General features: G+C 43.0%; 1 long non-coding RNA gene and 1 pseudogene across 1 annotated transcript; both read left to right on the top strand.

Moving 5' to 3' along the window:
• The first annotated feature begins 2,274 nt into the window (after positions 1-2,274).
• LOC111097528 lies at positions 2,275-7,556 on the top strand. Its single transcript, XR_005364005.1, has 3 exons — positions 2,275-2,383; positions 6,065-6,143; positions 7,350-7,556. It is a non-coding gene; the product is annotated as an uncharacterized LOC111097528 (long non-coding RNA).
• Positions 7,557-11,322: 3,766 nt separating this feature from the next.
• Positions 11,323-11,914, top strand: LOC480464 (annotated as a pseudogene).
• Positions 11,915-27,720: the final 15,806 nt, after the last annotated feature.

The raw sequence follows: 27,720 nt of genomic DNA, 5'->3' as shown, positions 1-27,720 counted from the left end.
TCTCCAGGATCGCGCCCTGGGCCAAAGGCAGGCGCTAAACCACTGTGCCACCCAGGGTTCCCATGTGTATTTTTTTTTTAATTGGAGTTTGATTTGCCAATATATAGCATAACACCCAGTGTCAAGCTCCCAATCTATTAGGCTCTCCAGGCCAAGGCTTAGCAGGTCAGCTTGGGCTGGCAGATGGTTCCATTTAGAACTTTTGGTTGAGTGTGAAATTCCTCTGTTGTGTGCGATCTCTTTGACCAATTCAAATCCCCAATCCCCACTTATTGGGGTTTGCTGGTGCAGTCCTTTCCCCAGTTCCAGTCTGCAGTACCCATTTACTGGAGTCTACAGATTGAATCCACGCTGGGAAGTACTGGTGGTGTGGGTTGCCTTCTTTTGACCTGTCCACAGTAACACCTTTGGGTTGCTGCTGGTACATTACAGTGCACATGTTTGTCCTGTTTTGTGTAGATAAAGGCTTTGCTAATGGAGATCTCAGAGGCCAAAAGGCTGCAAAAATTGTCGGTCGTGGGTCAAATACTTAAAATCTATTAGAGTGCTTTGAGTCATCAATTAAAGACTCCCATGCTAGAATAAGTTTGTCGCAGAATGGGTTAGATAGACACTAGGTCACTTGACATCTTCATGAAAATTTTCATGGGGCAACCCGAGTGGCTCAGCGGTTTAGTGCTACCTTTAGCCCAGGGTGTGATCCTGGAGACCCAGGATTAAGTCCCCCATTGGGTTCCCTGCATGGAGCCTGCTTCTCCCTCTGCCTGTATCTCTGCCTCTCTCTGTGTCTCTCAGGAATAAATAAATAACATCTTAAAAAAAAAAAAAAAAAAGAAAAGAAAATTTTCATGCAATGAAGTACACTGCACAATCCCCAACCCAACAACACTTGAGCTAGAGTAACCCTTTAGGTGTTACTTTGCCTCGAAGAGACCCCAAGGCTTAGCTGGAAAAAAAAAATAGAAATGAGATTCTTAAAATCTATAGAGTTCAACATACCACCTTCTGGCACACCTTACTTTCTGTGCAAGGACTTTGGTCCCGGAAGCTATAAATACCTACAAAGATGACTACATACATCTTACTATACTTGCTTGATAACATTTAGGTTGGCCCCGAAATGTGGCCTGACAAAAATGTGGGTTTTGCCCTGTTTGTGACTAGATATAGCTGGATAGAAAATGTGAGCTAAGTTCCTTTTTGGGCTAGGGTCCTATGAAACTGCTGCCAGCCCTCAGGAATCACAACCTAGAATTACAATGGCCCTATTAAGGAATGTTCCAATGATTAGATGGTTTAAGAAGTCCATTTAGGGTGCCTGGGTGGTTCAGCAGTTGAGCGTTGGCCTTTGGCTCAGGGTGTGATTCCTGAGTCCTGGGATCAAGTCCTGCACCGGGCTCCCCACAGGGAGCCTGCTTCTCCGTCTGCCTACATCTCTACTTCTCTCTCTGTGTCTCTCATGAACAGATAAAATCTCTCTTTAAAAATATTTTATTTATTTATTCATTCATGAGAGACACAGAGAGGCAGAGTCACAGGCAGACTGAGAAGCAGGCCCCATGCAGGGAGCCCATTGTGGGACTGGATCCTGGGTCTCCAGGATCATGCCCTAGGCTGAAGACGGCGCCAAACCGCTGAGCCACCGGGGCTGCCCCCAAATAAAATCTTTAAAAAAAAAAAAAAAAAAAAAGTGCATTTAAAAGCAACAGCTCCTATGGGCACCTGGGTGGCCCAGTCTGTTGAGCCTTGGCCTTCAGCTCAGGTCATAATCCCAGGGTCCTGGATGGAGCCCTGGTCGGGCTCCCTACGCAGTGGGAAGTCTGCATCCCCCTCTCCTTCTGCCCCTCTCCCTGTTCATGCTCTCTTTCTTTCAGTAAATAACTAAAATCTTAAAAAAAAAAAAAAAAAAAGCAAGGCCACCCAAATCAAACAGGAATGGGATACCCTCTTTTAATTGGCGTGCAAAAGCCCCCCAAAAGTTTCAAAGTTCCAAAATACCTTCATGAAAAGATTTGTTGCAGGGGTGCTTGGCTGGCTCAGAGGAGCAAGGGACTTTTGATTTCGGGGTGGTGAATTTGAGACCCACGTTGGGTGTAGAAGTTACTTAAAAATAAATAAACTTTAAAAAAAGAAAGATTTGTTACAAAAGACTAATGAGAAATTAAAGGCATAAGAAGGACCTAAAAACAAGAAGCAGTAAGATTGATGCAACTCCCACTGCTCCCATCTCTGCTCCTTTATCTGAGAACTCATTCCAGGAATCCTGGCTGAATTGCCTTTATGTGACTGTAAACAAAAGTCAGCCACAATAATGACCTTCCCTCGAAGAAGGTCCCCCCTACGGGCCCCTCCTAAAGTTGCTGGGACTCTGAAGGATTTTCTGGTAAGCTGCTATGTTAAAGAGCTAAACTAAAATTAAAAATAATGAAAAACCTTGCCAAACTCTGGTAAATACCAGAGCTACAGAAGGGATCCTGGGAAAGCTGGGAGAAGCTGGCTAAGGGGGAGATTCTCGGCAGAGTAGCTCTTCTAGATCTTTGTGTGTAGTGGCTGGTAGCAAGGGGAAAATAAAATATCTCCTGCACCTTCTTTGGGGCTGCCTCTTGAGTCCAAGGGGTTATTTGATACTGCCAGAAATATTTACTGTTTTCCCAACTAAAAACAACAATGTAGTCCTGTGGTCAGGAATTGGCCGAATTGCAGAGCCTGATAGAAATCTTTTTAGGTCCTCTCCCTTAAGTTAAAATAAAATTATGAACCCAGAGGGAAAGATAAGTCTTCTGAAGCCGTTGTAAAAGGATTTATGGGTGAATCAACCTATGACGTCATTTCTATTGCAACCCAGCTCTTTGAGGAATTGAGAGCAACCGTCCTTATCTTACATATCTTTGCAAAACTGAAGATGTAGCTCTAGAGGCAGTTCAAACTATTCCTTTTTTCACCAATCCCTAAACTTCCCCTATTTATCTGACTACAAGTCTTAGAACTTGCCTTCTTCCCTCTGCCTTTGAGATGTAAACACTCAAGTAAAAACTTCTGGGAGGTAATTCTCAGCGGGGCGGGGTGGTGGGGGGAAGGCAGGGATTGCAATAGGTCTTTTAGAACTTGGCCTAATGGGAAATCTTAAGTGTACTGATGCTATAAAATCTCTGCATCTGCCTGTATGTTTATGTGGGTATATATATAGTGGATATGTGGTATTTGCTCTCTCTGGATGGTATTACTAACATTATTTTGTAAAAGAGGTGTATTTAATTGGCTTAAACAAGCACACAGGAATTGAGTATTCACAAAAATTCTCAAAAATGTAATAAAAACTGACTCAAATGTTTTTCAGATTCACATGATCTGGGAAAATGTCCAATATTAAAGCTAATTTAATTTGGAGGGCTTAAGGGACACCTGGGTGGCTCAGCGGTTGAGTTTCTGCCTTTGGCTCGGGTGTGATCCCAGAGTCCTGGGATCGAGTCCCACCATCCGGCTCCCTGCATGGAGCCTGCTTCTCCCTCTGCCTGTGTCTCTGCCTCTCTCTGTGTCTCTCATGAATAAACAAACAAACAAAAAATTTGGAGGGCTTAATTAACTGTATTTCTTTATAGAGTTATCAACATTGAATATAATGCATGTATATATCATATATAAGATATATATAATAATATCAGCCAACTTTATTTTTACCTTTTTAAAACGATTTTATTTATTTATTCCTGAGAGACACAGAGAGAAAGAGACACAGGCAGAGGGAGAAGCAGGCTCCTCGCAGGGAGCCTGATGTGGGACTCGATCCTGGGACTCCAAGATCACGCCCTGGACAGAAAGCAGACTCTCAACCACTGAGCCACCCAGGTGCCCCTATAACGCAACTTTAATCCTACCTGGGTTTATTAATCAACTAAGTTCATGTTATCTCTGATACAAAAATTTGTCAGCAAGAAAAAGTAATTGGTTTGATAAAATTTTCATTAAAAGCAAAATATAATTGTTAAGAACAAGTAAATCAAATAGGATTAAGAATGTTACTTCTTTTTATTTATTTTTAAAAAATTTTATTTATTTGAGAGAGAGAGAGCCTGCATATGGGAGTGAGGGGCAAAGGGAGAGGAAGAAGCAGGCTCCCCACTCCCTGACTCAGGGCTCCATCCCAGGATCTGAGCAGAAGGCAGATGCTTAGCCAATTGAGCCACCCAAGCACCCCTGTACACTTTTTAATTTAATTTTAAAATTTTATTTATTTAGTTAGTTATTTTTGGATAAAAAGTTTTTAGGTGAACTTTTAAGATATTTCCCCAAATCCTTTTGGTAACCTGAAACCTTCAAGTTTTGCCAGATTAAATTAAATGATGAGCCAAGTGAAATTCATTAAATATCTAGATCATTTCCAAATAAGAGAAAATACTGAAACATTAATTACTGATTCAGGAGAGCTTGGTTCTTGTCTCAGAGTCGACGAATGAATCTTGTGGACACAGGAGAGTGAGTAAAAGGATAGAATTTTATTAAGTAAAGATACAGAGAAAGCTCTCAGTAGTGAGAGGGGTCCTCACAGAGTTGCCACTGAGGGCTTGTAGGGTTGATCTTTTATTGAAAGCCTAATCAGGGAACCTAAACCCTTTTAACATATCCATTGATATCACCGTTAGTAAGGACTAGTGACAACATCTATAGTGGCTTACTTCCTTTTTAGAGTCTGATGATTTTTTGTTGGTTACAAGTACCTGTAATAAAAAGACACCCTCCCCACCCACATCTAGGGCAAGGTGGTCAGCCTTGCTCCCTTATCTCTGGTTTCCTTACACCTCAGCATTTTGGGGGATTTTTGGCGCCTGCCTCCCTCCGTGGCTCCCTATCTAGCCCTGCCTAGCCTTTTTGTCCCTCATTACTAGGTTTATCCATGTTTTACTTCCTTCTGTTGAGAAACTAAAGATATCTAGGTCTATTCGTAAACATATTTTATGCCACGCTGAGAAATTTTTTTTGAAAAATAACAAATTTCTAGAAATTATAAAAAGTATTTGTACGTCTGCCAATCCAAAGAATGCTAGTGTAAAAGACAGTTCATAATTGCTTACTTCTCAGTTTTCACTGTAAACTAAAGACTTCTGGGGATGCCTGAGTGGCTCAGCGGTTGAGCATCTGCCTTTGGCCCAGGGCGTGATCCTGGGGTCCCGGGATCCAGTCCCACATCAGGCTCCCTGCATGGAGCCTGCTTCTCTCTCTGCCTGTGTCTCTGCCTCTCTCTCTCTCTCTCTCTGTGTCTCTCATGAATAAATACATAAAATCTTAAAAAAAAAAAAAAAAAGTCATATTTGAGAGAGATGTGCAGATAAACTCAGGTATGACCAGGCAGTTTTAAGGAACTAAGGTTGGCATTGCAGGACCAACAAAGCCCTTTGGAAAAATCAGCCTGGTATCTTACATACAGGTTCCAGCAAAGTAAACTTTTCTTCTCCTCCCCCCCCCCCCCCCCCCCCCCCGTTCCAAACTCCCCTCAGCACAACAATGTTAAAAAGAGCTTTTGTATTCAATCACTATTTTTTTTCCCTTATATAAATAAGCAGGCCAAGTCTAACCCAAACAAATTAGTTTATTATGACTGTCTTTCTTTATATTTATTTTTTTAACTCATTTTTTAAAAGATTTATTTATTTTAGAGAGAGAGAGAGAGTGTGTGAGCTTGAGTGGAGAAAGGGGAAGAGAGAAAGGGAGAGAATCCTCAAGCAGACTCCTTGCTGAGTATGTGAGTGGGAGCCTGACCTGGGGCTTGATCCCAGAATCCTGAGATCATGACCTGAGCCAAAATCAAGAGTCAGCCACTTAAGTATCTGAGCCGCCAAGACGCCTCCACTGTGACTATCTTTAAAAAAGTGGGGGTAGTTATAGAAAGAAAAATTATGTTTGCACTTTTGTAGATATTAGATTCTAATCTTAATTGTCTATGTGATTTCGTTACGTACCTGTAAATTGCACTGGATCCTGAATTCTTTTTGTTTCCTCAAATATCTGGTTGTGACTCATCAAATAACATTTTCCATTTTCTCCCACCCTCTGATTTGGAATCACTAAGAACAAAGACTGCCTTTGAATCTCCCTGGAAAGGACTATACCAGGTCCTCCCCACTACACAGATGGCAGCCAAAGTTCAGGTACCTGAATCTTGAGTATCTGTCTTATATCTGAAGAAGGCTCTGCCTGATATGTGTTTCTATACAAACAAACACTGGAGACCTCCAAATCCAAATCCAATTGACCTGGAAGAGAAGTTGCTGACATCGAGGTAGATGGCTTCTCCCCAAGACTTCATATGTAAACTAAACATGAAACCATTTCTTCTCTGGCTTCCTTTTATGCTGGCACTGGCCTGGAAAGATAACACCATCACCTGTATCTCCCAGGCTATTGCTAGGGAGGGTAACCTCTGATATTTAGAACAGCTTCTTCCTCTTTTTTTTTTTTTTTCTTCTTAAGAATAGCTGTTTTTTCAAGCTAGGGAAAACCTAACTGACCCCTGGCTTGAATAGGCAAATGCAACAATCTCTGAAAATGTATCCATTAATAATGCCACCTTAGTGAAAGTGATTTGTACCCTACCCAGTTATCTTTGTGGTGTTTGCCCTTCTCCTTGAGCCTATGAATGCCTAGGTAGCTGATGCATAGCTCGGCAATTTCTCACAGGTTACCTAGCTGCCTTTAACTTTCCACAAATAAACTCAAATATCTCATCAGTCGACGCCCCTGGATTTACACTGTTGAGTTAGAGAGAAATTACCAGCAGGCAGTGGTGACTCAAGATTTGCTTCCTTTGGCAGAGCCATATTCTCTCATTTAGGAATAAGCGAGAATATGATCAGAAGTCTCTCCTTCACTCTTGAAGATACTGCACGATCTGTTGCTAGGATGATAGCTGCCCAACAAAAACCCTTAGACTCTGATCAGAGTTGTTACCATCATAGACCTTGAGCATGTTTTAGCTGAGCAGGGAGGTGTCTGTGCTGTGGCCAACATGTCCTGCTGTACCCACATGAACTTCTGGGGAAATTAAAACTCAGTTACATAAGATCACTGAGCAAACCACTTGGGGTTTCATGGGGTGCCTGGTTGGCTTACTTGAAAGGCATGTGACTCTTGATCTTGAGGTTATGAGGTTGAGCCCCATGTTCAGGGTACACATTACGTAAAAATACCCCCCCCCCTTTTTTGAAGGTGACTTCTGCAAGGTCTTTCTTTGACTTATTTGATTTTAATTGGTTTGGATCTTGGGGACCATGGCTGCAAAGTAGACTTCAAATGTTGAGAATCATCCTGTTTATAATAATCATAATAATCTCTCCGGTGTGTTGTATTCTCCAAAGCTTTAAATGTATATGTGTAGCTGCTAACCACCAAACAAATGATCTCTGCAAGACTGGAACTTCAGAAAAGGAGTGAAGAGAATGGCCAACCTAAAAATTGTGAATCTCAAAGTGTGACCCATGGATATTACAGAAGGTAAGCAAACAACATTGTGACCTGTAAATAGCATACATAAAGGAACGACAAAATCTCCAAGGACTACAGAGCAGTAGCTGAGAATGATCCTAATGCCTTAAGTTTTGATCCCATCTCTCAGGTTAAGCTGAGAGTCTGATCAAAAGGGGGGAATTGTTAAAAAGGAGACAGCAGGGGGTGCCTGGGTGGCTCAGTCTGTTAAGCATCTGCCTTCAGTTCAGGTCATGATCCCAGGATCCTGGGATGGAGACCCACATTGGGCTCCCTGCTCAGCAGAGAATCTATTTCTCCCTCTCCTTCTGCCTGCCACTCCCCCTGCTTGTGCCCTCTTTCTGTCAAATAAATAAATAAAATCTTAAAAAAAAAAAAAAAGGGAGAGAGAGAGAGAGACAAACAGCAGGACCAAAATGGAGTCACTTATGCTAAACCCCACATCAGCAAACCAAGGCTTAATACCTAATCTTTTTTTTTTAAGATTTTATTTATTTATTAGAGACAGAGACAGAGAGAGAGAGAGGCAGAGACGCAGGCAGAGAGAGAAGCAGGCTCCATGCAGGGAGCCCGACATGGGACTCAATCCTGGGTCTCCAGGATCAGGCCCTGGGCTGCAGGCGACACTAAACCACTAAGCCTCTGGGGCTGCCCCTTAATACCTAATCTAATTGCAGTTTTGACCCCCAAGGAATATAACCTTTATAGTCAACATGGAATATGGGTCAGCACCTGTGAGATAGCCCACCCGATAGCTCTTCCCATCCCTCTTAGGAAGGTGACCTTGCCTGAGACAATGCATTCTTTGCTAATAATTTCCTCTTTCTGATCCTTTTTTTTTTTTTTTAAGATTTTATTTATTCATGAGAGACACCAAAAGAGAGGCAGAGACACAGGCAGAGGGAGAAGCAGGCTCCATGCAGGGAGCCTGATTCAGGACTCGATCCCAGGACTCTGGGATCATACCCTGAGCTGAAGGCAGGCCTTAAACCGCTGAGCCACCCGAGGATCCCCTCTGACTCCTTTCCACCTTTTTTACAGATCAGGGGATCTCCTTTCTATTGTTAGATGGGGTGCTGCCTGATTCATGAAATGTTGAATAAAGTAAAATCTTTAAATTTACTCAGTTGAATTTTTGTTAACAGACTTCCTGTGGCATATTTTATTTTATTTTATTTTATTTATTTATTTATTTATTTATTTATTTATTTATTTATTTATTTATTTTTCTGTGGCATATTTTAATTTCTTTGCCAGCCTTTTAATTAAAAGGTTATCTGATCGATGGAGGGGAGCAGTGAAGGACTTTGGGAAGTGTGAGTAAGGTATGTTGTATCTAAGGCAGGTGAACCAAGCTTTTTATTTGGAGAATTTGGGTTGTCAGACCATTCCTTGCGTCTTGGACTTTGGTTGCAGTTTTCTTAGAAAAAAGAGCAGAAGTGCAAGGGACCAGAGGCCCCTAAAGACAGTTCATGTGTTTTTTGCACATTGTAATTGAGATTGGATTCTGAAAAAAATAAAACAAAAACAGAAACAACCACCTCTTCCCCCAAAAAAACCCCAAAACCCCAGCCATAGAGATCACAATTCTCCTTGCCCTTTGGATTACCATTTCCCTACAATTAATTTTTTTTTAAATCATTGATCCAATGTTTATTGATGATCTTTTTCATTTATTTATTTTTTTTAATTTTTTATTTATTTATGAGTCAGAGAGAGAGAGAGAGAGAGGCAGAGACATAGGCAGAGGGAGAAGCAGGCTCCATGCACCGAGAGCCTGACGTGGGATTCGATTCCGGGTCTCCAGGATCACGCCCTGGGCCAAAGGCAGGCGCTAAACCACTGCGCCACCCAGGGATCCCCTATTGATGATCTTTTAAATCCAGGGATAGGGCTGGACACCAGCTAATTGTCACCACACACAAAAATACAATTGATTAGGGTACTTGATTAGGTCAGTTGGTAGAGCAGGTGACTTTTTTTTAAGATTTTATTTTTTTTATTTGACAGAGAGAGAGAGACAGAGACAGAGACAGAGAACACAAGCAGGGGGAGCCAGAGAGGGAGAAGCAGGTTCCCCAATGAGTAGGGAGCCCGACATGGAGCTCTATCCCAGAACCCTAGGATCATGACCTGAGACAAAGGCAGATGCTTAACCAACTGAGCCACCCAGGCTTCCTGAGTGGGTGACTCTTGATCATGGGGTTCTGAGTTCTAGCCCCACATTGGGTAAAAAGATTACTCACACGAATAAATAAATTTAAAAAGTCAATATAAGTGATCAAGTGTCGAAGGTGAAGAAATCACCAAATGGAAGAATATCATGGCCTTTATTATTTTTTTTTATTTTTTTAAATTTTTTATTTATTTATGATAGTCACACAGAGAGAGAGAGAGAGAGGCAGAGACACAGGCAGAGGGAGAAGCAGGCTCCATGCACCGGGAGCCTGACATGGGATTCGATCCCGGGTCTCCAGGATCGCACCCTGGGCCAACGGCAGGCGCTAAACCGCTGCGCCACCCAGGGATCTCTATCATGGCCTTTAAAATATTGAGTTTTTAAATATAGTTTCATATCATTTCTCTATTGAAAAAATTTAATGTAATCTCTACTCCTTTTTTTTTTTTTAAGATTTTATTTATCCATGAGAGAGAGAGAGAGAGAGAGGCAGAGAAGCAGCCTCCTAAGGAGCCTGATGCAGGACATGATCCCGGAACCCTGGGACCACACCCTGAGCCAAAGGCAGATGTTTAACCACTGAGCCACCCAGGCGTCCCTGTAATCTTTACTCCTTTTTTTTTGTAATCTTTACTCCTAATGTGGGACTTGACTCACAACCCCAAGATCAAGAGTTGCATGCTCTACCAACTGAGCTAGGCAAGTACCCTGCATATGATTTCTTTTAGTTAAAATGGCCTAGTGGTCCTGTACATTTAACTATCTCTGTTAGGAAATAACTTGCTTCTACCCAGCAATTGCACTACTGGGTATTTACCCCAAAGATACAAATGCAGTGATCTGAAGGGGCACCTGCACCCCAATGTTTATAGCAACAATGTCCACAAGAGCCAAATTAAGGAAAGAACCCAGATGAATGGATAAAGAAGATGTGGTATATATACACAAAGAAATACTGCTCAGCCATCAAAAATGAAATTTTGCCATTTGCAATGACGTAGATGGAAATAGAGGATATTATGCTAAATGAAATATGTCAATCATAGAACAATTATCATATGAGCTCACTCATATGTGGAATTTAAGAAACAAAACAGGATCATAGGGGAAGAGAGGAAGAAAAATGAAACTAGATGAAATCAGAGAGGGAGACAAACCATAAGAGACTCTTAATCATAATCATAAGAAACAAACTGAAGATCCTTGGAAGGGAGGGGGGGGATGGGGTAACTGGGTGATAGGCATTAAGGAGGAGACATGATGTAATGAGCACTGAGTGTGATATAAGACTGATGAATTAAAAAAAAAAAAAAAGACTGATGAATTGCTGAGCTCTACCAATAATACATTATATGTTCATTAATTAGATTTAAATTTTAAAAAATTTTAAATATTTTATTAATTTATTCATGAGAGACACACAGAGAGAGGCAGAGACATAGGCAGAGGGAGGAGAAGCAGGCTCCATGCAGGGAGCCCGGTGTGGGACTTGATCCTGGGACTCTGGGATCACACCCTGCTCAAACACTGAGGTACCCAGGCATTCCTAAATTAAAAAAAAAAAAAATATTGGGATGCCTGGGTGGCTCAGCGGTTGAATGCCTGCCTTCAACTCAGGGCGTGATCCTGGAGACCTGGGATCAAATCCCACATCGGGCTCCCTGCATGGAGCCTGCTTCTCGCCTTTCCAGCCCCGGTCCGGGTCGTAGCAGGCGCCAAGATGTTGATGCCCAAGAAGAACCGAATCGCCATTTATGAACTCCTTTTCAAGGAGGGGGTGATGGTGGCAAAGAAGGACGTCCACATGCCCAAACACCCTGAACTGGCCGACAAGAATGTGCCCAACCTTCACGTCATGAAGGCCATGCAGTCTCTCAAATCCCGAGGCTACGTAAAGGAACAGTTTGCTTGGAGACATTTCTACTGGTACCTTACCAACGAGGGTATCCAGTATCTCCGTGATTACCTCCACCTACCCCCCGAGATTGTGCCTGCCACTCTGCGCCGCAGCAGACCGGAGACCGGCAGGCCACGGCCCAAAGGTCTGGAGGGAGAGCGACCTGCAAGACTGACACGAGGGGAAGCTGACAGAGACACCTACAGACGAAGCGCTGTGCCCCCTGGTGCCGACAAGAAAGCTGAGGCTGGGGCAGGGTCAGCAACTGAGTTCCAGTTTAGAGGCGGATTTGGTCGTGGACGTGGTCAGCCACCTCAGTAAAATTGGAGATTGTTTTGTGTTGAATAAATCTATAGCCAGAAGAGCCTGCTTCTCCCTCTGCCTGTGCCTCTATCTCTGTGTGTGTGTGTGTGTGTGTGTGTGTGTGTGTGTGTGTCTCATGAATAAGTAAATAAAATATTTTTAAAAAATCTTAGGGCAGCCCGGGTGGTTCAGCGGTTTAAGAGTCTCATGCTCTACAGACTGAGCTAGCCGAGCACATATGGTTCAGCGGTTTAGCGCTGCCTTGAGCCCAGGGTGTGATCCTGGAGACTGGGGATCAAGTCCCCTGTCGGGGTCCCTGCATGGGGTCTGCTTCTCCCTCTGCCTGTGTCTCTAACCCTCTCTCTCTCTCTGTATCTCTCATGAATAAGTAAATAAAATCTTAAAAAAAAAAAAAATGATGACCTGGGAGTGGTTGGCTGGGTCAGTGAAAAGAGCATGCAACTCAAAAAAAAAAATTTGTTTAAGGATATACTTTGCATAATTTTACCAAAACTATCGAAAAGGCAGGCATGAGCTTTCATGACAGGAGTTCTGATTTCGATTTGAAAATGATGACCTGGGGGATCCCTGGGTGGCTCAGCGATTGGGCCTCTGCCTTCAGCCCAGGGTGTGACCCTGGAGTGCCAGGATAGAGTCTCACTTGGGGCTCCCAGCATGGAGCCTGCTTCTCCCTCTGCCTGTGTCTCTGCGTCTCTTTCTCTCTCTGTGCTTCTCATGAATAAATAAATAAAATCTTAAAAAAAAAACAAAAAATGATGACCTGAGAGGGGTTGGCTGGGTCAGTGAAAAGAGCATGCAACTCAAGGTTGTCAGTTCGAACCCCATGTTGGGTATGGAGCTTACTTAAAAATTTTATAAAAATTTTAAAATTAAAAAAAAGGAAGCACTGAGGGGGGCACTTGATGGGATGAGCACTGGGTGTTATTCTGTATGTTGGCAAATTGAACACCAATAAAAAATAAATTTATTATTAAAAAAAAGGAAGCAACCTGGGAATGAGAATGAGAGGGTGTGGTGTGTATGTATCCCAAAAGCAACACAGTAAAGTCTGTATAATACCTTTGGTTATCTGGCTTAATCTCTCGGTAATAACATTATCTAGTCTGGAAATATAGATTTGTTGTTGTTTTATTGGTGGTGTTTTGTCATTGGAATTCTATCTATTAGAGATTTACTATTCAGGTCAGACATCTGCTGACTCAATTTTTAAAGAATTTGCAAACGGCGCTTCCTCCGGCTCTCCGGGCCTGGTGGGGAGGGTGCATGAATAACAATTGTGATTGTAATGAGGCTGGGTGAACTGAACTTTTATCTTGACTGCATCCCCAAGGCGCAGACCTGTGGTCGAGGGAGAAACTTCCTAGCAATTTGGGCCTGCCAACAATCACTGTCGGCCGAGGTAGGACGCTTTGTCATGCAACTTTGGGCAAGCAAAATGTGCATGCTCTCGAAGCTGGAGGCTTAACGGATTAGTTTACTGGAACCTGCCAAAGCTGTGTTAATAGAAGGAATACAAATTTCTTATGGAGTCCAGACGGGAGAGAGGTTTGGGCAGAAAATTAATCCTCATCAAGGCAAGAGATGTTTGATTTTAAATACAGTAGGAGAAAGGGGCTGAAGTTCCAAGTGGGATCTGCCCCCATCATTGAAACCAGAGCTCGCTCTTCCCATCTCTCTGGGAAAGCCGGGAAGTACTGAGTTCCCAGAGCCCTTCTGCAGCTCCCCAGGAGCAGCAGGAACTGGGCCCGGGAGGAGAGGCCACCAACATCTTTTTGACACCAGAGGCTGGTGAAATTTGCAAGACACAGAGAGAGCAGGAGCAGAAGGAGGGTCCAGAGTTTCTGGGAGGAAGGGTGATGGAGGGTGGAAGAGAGTGGGGAAGGGGTCTGGGGGTGGTGGTAGGGGTTTCAGGACAAGGGCTGCCCTAAGAGAGAGGAGGGAAGGATTTGCAAAAAAGAATTCTCTACTTCATCACGGAATAATCGAGATGCCGTTTCTGAATTATCAAAAGAAAACAAGGAGATTGAATTATATTCAGGGTTCGCACAGACTTTGTGTAAGTTTACATGTAGCCAGTGGCTCAGTGTTCGTGATTAGGGGTTGGAGGTGCAAGGAAGGAGTGATAAGCTGCTTGGGTATACTCTTGTATTGTCTAGCAAGCCTCAGAAATACTCGGTTCAATACAAGCTCCAGACATGCCCTAAGAGAAATAGAACTTTGCAGAATGAGTAGCTGATTTAGGTTTCTCCTATAAAGTCTGGTCTTGGGTATAGACAGTGGGCACTAGTTGTTCCTAATCTCTTTTGCAAAGGTGAAAGATGTTGGTGGTGGGAGATCCTGTCCTCACCTCTGAAATTAGAGCCATGGCATCTTTTGGACAGATGATCTGGGTCGATGGCTCAGGTCTCTGCAGAAGCAGAGGGGAGGACACTGACCAACCTTCTCCCACTGACAAATTGAGCCTTGGATTCTAACGCAGGCCAGGAGCTTGGGAGTCAGGGCTGGGCTTGGGGAAGGGTGTCTTAGGTCAGCAGTTGTGGGGCGATGAAACAAGAGCGAAGTTGGGTCCCAAGCAGGGGGCGGTCAGGCCCGTTCTCTGGTTCATGATGCAAAGGGGAACTGGTGCGTGGGTCTTGGGAAAGAGCAAAGGAGGAAACAAGTAAGCTTAAAGCATCACACCCAAAGCCAGGATTTGAAGAGGTGGGTTGGCCGTCCTGATTGGCAAGAAGATGAGGCTAGGAGAACGAGCTTGGAAAGAGGTCAGAGGAAAATCCACAGGCAAGACATTTTATGAAGAGGAATGGACAGAAGTAGTAAGAATCAGCATGAGGACTGTGTACACTAGGACCTGCCATGGCCCCTGGAAAATCAGAATGGCTGCCCAAGAGAATGAAAGAATCTTCTGAGATACTTCCCAGGGAGAAGGGGGGAGAGCAAAGTTTATTTGCATTCATGGACCCCACCTCCCACCAGGCTCGGTCCTCTTCCATTCCTAATAGGTGTCTCTAGGTGTTCTTTGTGGAAGGGTAATTGAGTAGGTCTCTCTGGCTGTATGCTCACCCTTGGGGGGTGCTCTTTGCTGTCGATGATCCATGAATAGGGGGTTACTGATGCCTGGAGGGGATCTTGGATAAAGGAGCTATCCTTTGCCTGCTCTGGGTAACTTTGCTGGCCCTTCTCTAATCCAAATACATATTCAACGCTAATTAGTATATAAGCACCTCTTTTGTGAAGGGTTTAAGAACATACCCCAAAGTCCCACTGAGTGGGAAATGGTGGGTAGTTGGGAACCATTTCCTTGTCTGGCTTAATCATTTTCAACTAGATCAGACTCAATGCCTTCCTTTTAACCAAGTCTTTTGTAATGCCTCTGTTTTCCTGACATGAAATTCACACATAAAATAACATACTTGCACTCAGAATTTCCAGAACAAAACCCCACAATATAAAGCCCCAATATAAAGGAGAAACAAATGGAAAGGAATTTATAATAACATAATATAAATGAGGACTCCTGGCTGACTCAGTTGGTAGAGCAAGCAACTCTTGATCTCGAGGTTGTAAGTTCAAGCCCTATGGTGAGTGCTGAGCTCACTTAAAAATATATAAATAAAATATCTTAAGTAAATGCTTGGGCTTGACTACACTAGAAGACATAGGAAGAAAAAAAAAAAAAACATGTTTGTACCGCTATATAGAATCACCATGAATGAGACACTATGAAAGCCATGGGTGGATGGTGTTATCAAATTAAATATCGCAAGGAGGGCATCCCCAGTGGCTCAGCGGTTTAGCGTCACCTTCAGCCCAGGGTGTGGTCCTGGAGACCCAGGATCGAGTCCCACGTCAGGTTCCAGTATGGAGCTTACTTCTCCCTCTGCCTGTGTCTCTGCCTCTCTCTGTGCCTCTCAGGAATAAATAAAATCTTAAAAAAAAAAAAAAAAATCACAAGGAATGTGGCCATTAAAGACATCTTTACCAAAAGAGTAAATAACCTTTGGGAGAGCCCCACTGCTAGTGTCCCTCCCTCCATTCATATGTTGAAGACCTAATACCCAAGGTGATGGTATTAGGAGGTGGGCCCTTTGAGAAGTAATGAGATCTTTTTTTTTTTTTTTTTTTTGGTAAAGATTTTACAACCCAATGTGGGCCTCAAACTCATGACCCTGAAATCAAGAGTTGGATGCACTACTGGCTGAGCCAGCCAGGTATTCCTACGGTATTTTGCTATAGCCCCCCAAATGGACTAAGATACATAGAAAACCAAGCACAATTATCCCTGAATTTATATGAGAGGTGGATCCCCCAAACTTTTATGTTTCATTCTGAAATTATAATGTAAAACAGTAGGTTCTAGATCGAGATAGAACCTATATAACTAACACCTACATGATCATCTTTGCCTATGTGAATATCCAGTGGGATATTTGAAAGTCCTGTGTTACATGTGTGTTGTAGGGTATCTAGCATCCCTGGTTTCCAACCATTAAATGATTTTCCAATCATTCCCCAATGACTGTGAAAATAAAAAATATTCCTACGGATTTCAAAAATCTCATTGGGAGCAATACCACCCTCTTAAAGAATCTCTTATGGGGGCAGCCTGGGCAGCTCAGCGGTTTAGCACCGCCTTCGGCCCAGGGTGTGATCCTGAGGCCTCAGGGTTGAGTCCGGCATTGGGCTCCCTGCATGCGGCCTGCTTTTCCCTCTGCCTGTGTCTCTGCCTCTCTCTCTTTCTCTCTCTCTCCCTCTCTCTCTCATGAATTAATTTTAAAAAAGAATCTCTTCTCTGGACGTCTGGGTGGATCAGCAGTTGAGCATCTGCCTTTGGCTCAGGGAATGATCTTGGAGTCCCAGGATCGAGTCCTGCATCAGGCTCCCTGCATGGAGCCTGCCTCTCCCTCTGCCTATGTGTCTGCCTCTCTCTGTGTCTCTCATGAATAAATAAATAAAAAAAAAAAAAAAAAAAGAATCTCTTCTCTACCTACAAAGGTCTCCAACATGGGGTAAGGCCACTTGCCTGGGTCTTTGGGACCCTCTAGAAAGTGATGCATTGATACTTCCTTGTTCCTTGTGATTATGGGTCTGCTGGACTGAGCCACAAGGTACCTAGTCATGTGGTCATGTGGTCAAGTGTTACTCTGGGCATGTCTGTGAGAATGTTTCTGGAGAGGCTCACACTTCAACAATTAATAGACTGAGTAAAGCAGATTGCTCTCCCTAATGTGGGTGGGCCTCATCCAATCTGTTGAAGACCTGAATAGAACAAAAATGCTGAAAAAAAAAGAACCACCTGACTGCATGAGTTGGAACATCTGTCTTTTCCTGCCCTTAGACTAAAACTGTACCATCAGCTCTCCTGGTTCTCAGACCTTCCAATTTGGACTGGCACTACAGTCTTGGCTCCCTTGAGTCTCTAGCATGGTGATTGCAGATCTTGAGATTTCTCAACCTCTGAAATTGTATGAGTCAATTTCTTTTTTTTTTTTTTTTTTAAGATTTTATTTATTTATTCATGAGAGGCAGAGACACAGGCAGAGACACAGGCAGAGGAAGAAGCAGGCTCCATGCAGGGAGCCCAATGAGGGATAGGATCCCAGAACTCCAGGATCACGCCCTGTCTTTTATTAGCTGTGTTAACCTGGACATGTGTCTGTGACTTAGGGCTGGTCACATTGACTGCCATTATGGTTAATCTAATGGAGACTTCACAGCCCCAGGACCTGCGTTTCCATCAGAAATTATTTTATTTTAAAAAAAAAAAAAAAAAAAAAAAAAAAAAAAAAAAAAAAGAAATTATTTTATTTTATTAAAAATGTTTTTTTAGGGATCCCTGGGTGGCGCAGCGGTTTGGCGCCTGCCTTTGGCCCAGGGCGCGATCCTGGAGACCTGGGATCGAATCCCACATCAGGCTCCTGGTGCATGGAGCCTGCTTCTCCCTCTGCCTATGTCTCTGCCTCTCTCTCTCTCTCTCTCCGTGACTATCATAAATAAATAAAAAATTTAAAAAAAAATGTTTTTTTAGCTAAACTCTAAGCCCCTCATAGGTCTTGAACTCATGACCCCAAGGTCAAGAGTCACATGCTCTATTGCCTGAGTCTGCCAGGTGCCCACACCCTGGAAATAGCTTAAGCCAGCGGTCTTCTCAGCTTCCTGAGAGCAGGATTTGTCTTCTACTATGACAATGGCTTCTACCTCCAGGTATATATGGTGTCACACTAGGTACATGGTAGGCATTCAGCATGCATGTGCCTTGTGTCGGGAGCTGTCACTAGCACCAATTTTGAGACCAGCTGTCTCAAAGGCTGTGCCAGGAACCCACCTTTCTGGAATGCAGAGATGAATGTCTTTGCAGTTTCTAAAAGGCTGGTCAGTGGGAAAATTATCCAACTCCAAGATCACCTAGACTCCCAGTCACAATGTTATCCTTGGTTTCTGTCTCGAGTGTCTCATTCTTACTACACTCTTGTCTACATTCAATGTCTCTTTTGTATCCTGCCTTCCTGGATCCTGACATTTGGCTCCTGATATAACTCTTCGTTTCACTCCTGGCTTTGGCTTTGGCCCATCTATGCTCTTTGGTCTAGATCCAGTTCAAATTACTGACCTTGATGTACCCAGCTGGTTTCCTCCGTGGTTTGTATCCTAGGTTTTGACAAGTTGCATCACTTGGAAGAGAGCCCGGGGCCCCCACTGCACACTATACATATATACAATGTACAGGCAGGGCCTGTGAAGACACGTAGGGACTTTATTTATTTATTTATTTATTTATTTGGGACTCATTTAAATAAGTGCCCAAATCTCACCTTTTCAACCTTTTATAATAGGCCCTCCTACTTTTGTGAAATCACTTTAGGAAATCCCAGGGTGCTTAGACATAGTCACAGACCAGGGGTGGTCACTGGTGGCCATGGCAGCTACCTGAGCTTGGACCTAATGGATCCAGGTCCTGATGGTTATACACAGTGCTGCTCTGTGGGTAATACGTAGCTTCCATTGCTATGATCACCATGTAGGTAATGATGGACCTGGAGACAAGGAAGGTGATGATGGACCTGGAGACCACCACACACAATGCCAATAAAACTGGAATATCACTGGTGCTCTAAAAACCAGAAATCTTTGATGCCACCTTGGGAAGCAGAAGGTCAGTACTATTCTTGCAAGATGCAGTCTTACTGTCTGCAGGGCAGGTTCAAGTATCAGCAGTCACATCATACGTGGAAATAACCACTTTTCCCTAATGTTCAGATCCTGCTATTAGATTTAACCTCTAGGACCATTGTAAAATTCAGGTGCCAAGACAAGTCTTTGGGGGAAAGAATAGTCTTTCCAACAAATGTTTCTGGGACAACTGAATATCTACACATAAGATAATTAATTTGAACTTACATCTTACACTAGACACAAACATTAACTCAGACTGGATCATAGGCCTAAATGTGAGAGGTAAAATTATAAAACTCTTAGAATAAAACATAGGAATCAATCTTCACAATGCTGGGTGAGGCAATGGCTTCTTAGCTATGACACCAAAAGCATAAATGATATAAAGAAGAATTCAGAAAAATAAATTAAAAAAAATAAATAAATAAAAAGAAGAATTCAGGGGCACCTGGCTGGCTTGGTCAGTGAAGTATGCAACTATTGATCTTGGGGTTGTGAATTTGAGCCCCACATCAGATGTAGAGATTACTTAAAAGTAATTTTTTTTAAAAGAATTTATCTATTCATGAGAAACACACAGAGAGAGAGACAGAGACATAGGCAGAGGGAGAAGCAGGCTTCATGCAGAGGCCCAACTGCTGAGCCACCCAGGCGTCCCAAAAATAAAATATTTTAAAAAATGGGCAAAGGATTTGAATAAATATTTCTCAAAGGATATATGCAAATGACCAAAAGCCCATGAAAAGATGTTCGATATCATTAGTCATTAGGGAAATGCAGATTAAAACCACAATGAGGGATCCCTGGGTGGCGCAGCGGTTTGGCGCCTGCCTTTGGCCCAGGGCGCGATCCTGGAGACCCGGGATCGAATCCCAAGTCGAGCTCCCTGCATGGAGCCTGCTTCTCCCTCTGCCTGTGTCTCTGCCTCTCTCTCTCTCTCTCTCTCTGTGACTATCATTAAAAAAAAAAAAAAATTAAAACCACAATGAGCTACCACTTTATACCCACTAGGATGGCTGGAACAAGAAAGAGAACAAGTGTCGGTAAGGATGTAGTGAAAGTGGAACCCTCCTTCCCTGCTGGCAGGAATGTACAATGGTGCAATCACCATGGAAAACAGTTTGGCAATTTCTCTAATTGTTCTCACATGACCCAGCAATTTCATTCTTAGACAAATAAAAAATATATATGCACACAAAGACTCGCACAAATTGCTCACAGCAATCTTGCTCACAATAGCCAAAAGGTGAAAACGACCCAATTGCCCAGCAACTGGTGAAAGGGCAGATAAAATGTGCTCTAGCCATACTATGTAATATTAATCAGTAATAAAAATGAATGAGATGCTGACTTGCTATAGCATGGATAAACCTCAAAAACATTAGGCTTGGTTGAAAGAAGCCAGTCACAAAGACCACATCTTTGTGGTCCATATGATTCCATTTCTCGGAAATGTCCAGAAAAGACAAATCTATAGAGGCAGAAAGTAGTTATGTGGTTGCCAGGGGTTAAGGGAAGGATGGGAAGTGACTTTAAGTGGGCACAAGGTTTCTTTCTGAAGTGATGAAATGTTCTAAAATTAGACAGTGCTGATGGTTGCACAACTCTGTGCATTTATGAAAGAACATTCAATTGTACACTTGAAACGGGGGAGTTTTATGGTATGTAAATTAAATCTCAATAAAGTTGTTTTGTATGTGTTTTCTTTTCTTTTTTTTTTTTAAAGATTTATTTATTCATTCATTCAGAGAGAGCGAGAGAGAGGCAGAGACACAGGAAGAGGGAGAAGCAGGCTCCATGCAGGAAGCCCGATGTGGGACTCGATCCCAGGTCTCCAGGATCACACCCCGGGCTGCAGGCAGCGCTAAACCGCTGCGCCACCAGGGCTACCCATTTCTTTCTTTTCTTTCTTTCTTTCTTTCTTTTTTTTTAAGTGAGTTGCATCTAGTCAGGGACACTTGTCTCTAAGATAAAGTAAATAAAACTTCTTGCAACTTAAAAAAAAAAAGTCATTAGGTACTCCAGACGCAGTCCCTTGGTCCTATGAGCTACGTAGAGCCTACCTAAAGATTTGAGGCTCCCTCAAATCTCTCTCTCTGTCTCTCATGAATATTTATTTTTATTTTTTATTTTATTTTATTTTTTTATTTATGATAGTCACACACAGAGAGAGAGAGAGAGAGGCAGAGACACAGGCAGAGGGAGAAGCAGGCTCCATGCACCGGGAGCCCGACGTGGGATTCGATCCTGGGTCTCCAGGATCGCGCCCTGGGCCAAAGGCAGGCACCAAACTGCTGCGCCACCCAGGGATCCCCTGTCTCTCATGAATAAATAAATAAATCTTAGAAAAACAAAACAAAACTGTCAAACTTACTAAAAATTAATCAAATACTGACAAGATATGCCAACTAACCAATGAAAACCAACTTATATATTGCTAATACAAATATGTATCAGTTGATGTAATTATGGGATGTGGTGAAGTTCATTGTTGATACAACATGGAGCAAGACCCTTCTAGGTAGTTGCTGGGACCGTGAAGGTCTTGGGATGGGGAGACTGACACCGAGCCAATTCTTTCCTTCCTTTTTAGTTTATTTATTTTTGATTCTTTACTTAAAGTGAGATCTTACTTAAGGCTTCCTTTTTTCCCCCTTAAGATTATTTATTCATTTGTTCATGAGAGACACAGAGAGGTGGAGACATAGGCAGAGGGAGAAGCAGGCTCCTCATGGGGAGCCCGATGCAGAACTCCTCCCAGGACCCTGGGATCACGACCTGAGACATAGGCAAATGCTCAATCACTGAGGCACCCAGGTGTCCCTTGCTTAAGGTTTCTGTAGTTCTTTCCTGTCATCTTGCCCTTGTCTGGGCACCCATTTTCCTCAGACACATTAATGATAGACAGGCTTCAAGTTTTTGTCCTCCCTCCCCAAATCTCCTTATCCTACATAGAAATCAGTGTGTGGGGGATCCCTGGGTGGCGCAGCGGTTTGGCGCCTGCCTTTGGCCCAGGGCGCGATCCTGGAGACAGACCCTGGATCGAGTCCCACATCGGGCTCCCAGTGCATGGAGCCTGCTTCTCCCTCTCCCTCTGCCTATGTCTCTGCCTCTCTCTCTCTCTCTCTGTGTGACTATCATAAATAAATAAAAAAAAAAATTAAAAAAAAAAAAAGAAATCAGTGTGCGTACTACACACATAGAACAAGGTGGGTCCTCTCACTCTACTCAACAGAGGCCCCCCAGCTCCTGCTGTACCAGGCTCTGGGTTCTAAACCAGTCTGGAACGGCCTTTTCCCTGCTGCAGAGTAGGTATATATTCGTACTTGTGCTCCCAGATGAAAAGGAGTGTGCTCCCTGAGGACTTGGATGTGTTTCATTTTTTTCTGAATCCCAGGGTCAAACAGAGTTCCAAACACATGCTCTGAGCTTATAAAGAGATTTCTTAATGAGCAAATTATTTATTTTATTTTTTAATTTTAATTTTTAAAAAAGATTTTATTTATTTATTCATGAGAGACAGACAGAGAGAGAGAGAGAGAGAGAGGCAGAGACACAGGCAGAGGGAGAAGCAGGCTCCATGCAGGGAACCCCACGCGAGACTCGATCCCAGGTCTCCAGGATCAGGCCCTGGGCTGAAGGCAATGTGCTAAACCACTGAGCCACCTGGGCTGCCCGCAAATTATTTATTTTAAAAAGTATTTTTCTTAAAAAAAAATAAATAAAATAAATAAAAAGTATTTTTAAAAAAATTTCTAATCCTTTTTAATTTTAATTAATTAATTAATTTTTTAAAAAGACTTTATTTATGTACTCATGAGAGACACAGAGAGAGAAAGAGACACAGGCAGAGGGAGAAGCAGGCTCCTGCAGAGGAGCCTGATGCGGACTCGATCCTAGGACCCCAGGATCACGCCCTGAGCCAAAGGCAGATGCTCAGCTGCCAAGCCACCCAGGCACCCCTCTACTCCTTTTTTCAAAAAAGATTTTATTTATTTATTTGACAGAGAGAGAGAGAGAGAGGATGAGAGAGAGTGCACAAGTAAGGGGAGCAGCAGAGGGGAGGGAGAAGCAGGCTCTCTGCTGAGCTGGGAGCCTGATGTGAGTCTCTATCCCAGGACCCTGGGATCATGACCTGAGCCAGAGGGAGATGCTTAACTTAACGAGCCAAGAAACCCCAAGATTTTCTTTTTTTTTTTTTTTTTCCAAGATTTTCTTTTTAACTAATGTCTACACTCAATGTGAGGCCCAAACCAACAACCCTGAGGTCAAGAGTCATATGCTCTACCTACTGAGCCAGCCTACTGGGTAAATAATAATAATAATAATAATAATAATAATCATTATTATTATTATTAATTTATTTATTTGGGGGGCCAGGGGCAGAGGGAGAAGGAGAGAATCTTAAGCATGCTGAGCATGGAGTCTGATGTTGGCCTCCATTTCACAACCCTGAGATCATGACCTGAGCCAAAATCAAGAGTTGGAAGCTTAACTGACTGAGCCACCCAGGGGGACTCTTTTTTTTTTTTTTTTTTAATTGACACTTGGTTTTATTGTGCCAAGGACATTACAGATGGTGGATCTTGTCAACACCTGTAGGGCACAGGTGTCCCATCTGCTGAGGCTGCGCCCACTCCCCATGCTCAAATCCTGGGCGGTAGCAGCCATGATCCTCAAAGGTGCCCCCCACCCCAAGATTCCAAAGAGACCCAGTGGTAGTAGTGGTAGTGGTGATAGTGGTGGTGGTGGTGGCAGTGGTAGTGGTGGTGGCAGTGGTAGTGGTGTGGAAGCAGTAGGAATGCAGCAAGGTCAGAGTCTCATTGTCCAAAGCCCACAAGACACCTGCCCCCTGCCCCCACCCCGGCTTGCACTCTAGACCCTGCCTACCTCCACAGAGCTGGAGGCAAGAGACATCTTTGTGCCCCCTCCGTCCCCATGGCCTGTCTGCTCCCAAACCAGAGATGCCGCCTTCACAGAACACTTCACATTATAGTGTTCATGGAGACAATCACTACCTGCCTGGATTTTTGCTGGGTTCCAAATTTCAATTCCTTCTTTTTTTTTTTTTAAGATTTTATTTATTTATTCATGAGAGACAGAGAGAGGCAGGGACATAGGCAGAGGGAGAAGCAGGGAGCCAGATGTAAGACTCCATCTGGGGTCTCCGGGATCATGACCTGAGCCAAAGGTCGATGCTCAACCACTGAGCATTCCAGGTGTCCCAAATTTTTCTTTCTTTCTTTCTTTCTTTCTTTCTTTCTTTCTTTCTTTCTTTCTTTCTTTCTTTCCTTTCTTTCTTTCTTTCTTCTTTTTTCTTTTTCTTCTTTTTTTCTTTCTTTCTTTCTTTCTTTCTTTCTTTCTTTCTTTCTTTCTTTCTTTCTTTCTTCTTTCTTTCTTTCTTTCTTTCTTTCTTTCTTTCTTTCTTTCTTCTTTCTTTTTTTTTTTAAGATTTTATTTGTTTATTCATAAGAGACACACAGAGAGAGAGAGAGAGGCAGAGACCCAGGCAGAGGGAGAAGCAGGCTCCCTGCAGGAGTCCAGTGTGGGACTCAATCCCGGATCCTGTGATCACAACCTGAGCTGAAGGCAGATACCCAACTGCTGAGCCACCCAGGTGTTCCGAATAAATAAAATCTTAAAAAAAAAAAAAGGCAAATACATAAACATTTAAAAAATAAATCTCTTAATCCTCCTTGGAAAAGAAAAACTTATAAAATTACTTTTGGGGGATCCCTGGGTGGCGCAGCGGTTTGGCGCCTGCCTTTGGCCCAGGGCGCGATCCTGGAGACCCGGGATCGAATCCCACTTCGGGCTCCCAGTGCATGGAGCCTGCTTCTCCCTCTGCCTATGTCTCTGCCTCTGTCTCTCTCTCTCTCTCTGTGACTATCATAAAATAAAAATAAAAAATAAAAAAAAATTACTTTTGGGCAACCATCAGAGTAATAATTGATTCATAGAAGAATCATCAATTGATGCTAAAATTAGTGGGTAAAAGCTGGAGGATTAGCAGGATATTTGCACAGTCTTAAAGTATCTCTCCACAAGATATTTATTAATTTTTCAAAGAGAAAATAATAATTTATTTTATTTTTAATTTTTATTTAAAAAGAAGCAGGCTCCATGCACCGGGAGCCCGATGTGGGATTCGATCCCGGGTCTCCAGGATCGCGCACTGGGCCAAAGGCAGGCGCCAAACCGCTGCGCCACCCAGGGATCCCCGAGAAAATAATAATTTAGCAGTGAAGAAAGCTGGCAGACAAAAAAACTAACCAATGGTCAGTGTCCTTATGATCAGTAAGAGGACAAATTGCTACCATATGCCTCCTGATACGATGCGTTGAGAGTGACAGAGCATTAGTTCTAGAGAATTCTGGCCATAAAATTCACAAACTGAACCTAATCACAAGAAAAGCATTAGATGTACTCAAACTGAGAGACATTTCACAAAATAACCGACTCTTCCAAAATGTTAAGGTTATGAAAGACAAAGTAAAACAGAAAATTTCCCAGATTGAAGAGGAATAGAAAGACACACAAGAGATTGCAACACGTGATTTCGGATTATCTTTTGTCATAAAGGACTTTATCTGGGCAACTGGTAAAATCTGAGAAAAGTCTATTGGTTAGGTAATAGTATTGCATGAGTGTTAATTTTTTTTTTTAATTTTGATCATCTTACTGTGACTATGTTGTCACATAAGCCCTTATTGTTAGGATAAAATAAGCTTAAAATATTTACTACAGTGTGTCTTTAACATACTCTCAAATGTTTCAGGAAAAAAATTAATATCCAGAGAATGATAAAATGAATGCAGTAAAATGTTAACTTCCTTTTTTTTTTTTTAAATGTTAACGTTTGAGAAATGTGGGTAAAGGTTGTAGGGTAACTCCTTGTACTGTTTGTTTGTTTATTTATGAAGGCTCCGCGCCCAACGTGGGGATTAAACTCATGACCCTGAACTCAAGAGTCCACACTGTACTGACAGAGCCTGCTAGGTGCCCCTCCTTGTCCTATTCTTACAATTTATTTCTATGTCTGCAATGATGCCTCCCCACCCTGAAAAAGTTACAGAATTTTTTTTTATGATTTTATTTATTTATTCATGAGAGAGACAGAGACAAGGCAGAGACATCGGTAGAGGGAGTAGGCTCCTGGCAGGGAGTCCGATGTGGGACTCTGGGATTGCACCCTGAGCCAAAGGCAGATGCTCAACCACTGAGCCACCCGGGCATCCCAAAGTTACAGAATGTTAAAATATCTTCTGCCTCTGGACATAAAGGCTATATTATCGCATATCATTTGTGGCATTGAGGGCATCTGGTAAAGCTGTGAAACCTGGTCAAGAGGATTTTGAGTTGTTAGAATGTCTTACCTTTATATCTCTTCTCTCTGCAAGACCTATCCTTTTGCATGGGTCTAAGTAGATTTGATTTATATGCAATATGACTTTATAAACTCCACATGTTAGAATGTCCATTTGGCTTTACATATCTTTCAAAAATAATAGTGGCTTAAATGTGATCGAAGTTTAGCTCCTCCTTGAGTAACAGGACTTGGCAGTCATTCCGGGGCTGGTATGGAGGCCCCTTAATCAATAGACACCAATGGCTCCCCCTAGTCTGACTGCTCTGATGCTTGGTGAGCAGCCTCATGATCCAAGCTAGCGGCTACTTAGGCTCCAGACAACACATTCATATGTTAGTAAGAAGTAGGAAGGAGCGAAGAAGGGTGCCCATGCCTCCCTTTGAGGGTTTTTCTGGATGTTCAACATAGCAGTTCTGTTTTTTTCTTTTTCTTTTTTTTTCTTTTTTATTTATTTATTTATGAGAGACAGAGAGAGAGAGAGACAGAGACAGAGACACAGGCAGAGGGAGAAGCAGGCTCCATGCGGGAAGCCCGATGTGGGACTCGATCCCCGGACCCCAGGATCATGCCCCAGGCCAAAGGCAGGCACTAAACCGCTGAGCCACCCAGGGATTTCCCCCTGTTTTTTTCTTTTAAAGATTTTGATTTATTCATGAGAGACACACAGAGAGAGGCAGAGATGTAGGCAGAGGGAGAAGCAGGCTCTCTGTAGGGAGCCTGATTTGGGACTTGATCCCAGGACTGTGGGATTACGCCCTGAGCCACCCAGGCATCCCAGCCTCTTTGTTCAGGGCAACTTCTAGCTGCAAGAGAGGCTGCTGAATCACAGTCTGGGCAGGCATGTTCCACCCAAAGATCAAGGAGGATGAGAATGGATATTGGGGTGTGTAATAAGCCCGCATTCCAAAGCAAGAAGAAAATCATCACTAAAGAAAACCTAACAACTCTGACTCAAGGAATGGTATAGGGACTGCCTCATGGCATATAGGATGTTAGATTTGGGGGTAGGTGGCCTAGTAAATGTAAGCAAAGACAGGCGATGTTTGGAAAATGGAGAAGGACGCCTGGGTGGTTCCATGGTTGAACGTCTGCCTTTGGCTCAGTTCATGATCCTTGAGTCCTGTGATGGAGTCCTGCATCAGGTTCCCCGCAGGGAGCCTGCTTCTCCCTCTGCCTATGTCTCTGCCTCTCTCTCTGTGTCCCTCATGAATAAATAAATAAAATCTAAAAAAAAAAAAAAAAAGGGAAGAAAGAAAAGGGAGAAGAAAATGGAAACAATCCTGAGGATGCTCTGGAAAGTAGGAC

The sequence above is a fragment of the Canis lupus genome, chromosome 9 (genome assembly GCF_011100685.1).
Source record: "Canis lupus familiaris isolate Mischka breed German Shepherd chromosome 9, alternate assembly UU_Cfam_GSD_1.0, whole genome shotgun sequence".
Taxonomy (NCBI): Eukaryota; Metazoa; Chordata; class Mammalia; order Carnivora; family Canidae; genus Canis; species Canis lupus.
Note: the sequence above shows the minus strand (reverse complement) of the source record. Positions and strands in the feature narration are given on the sequence as shown.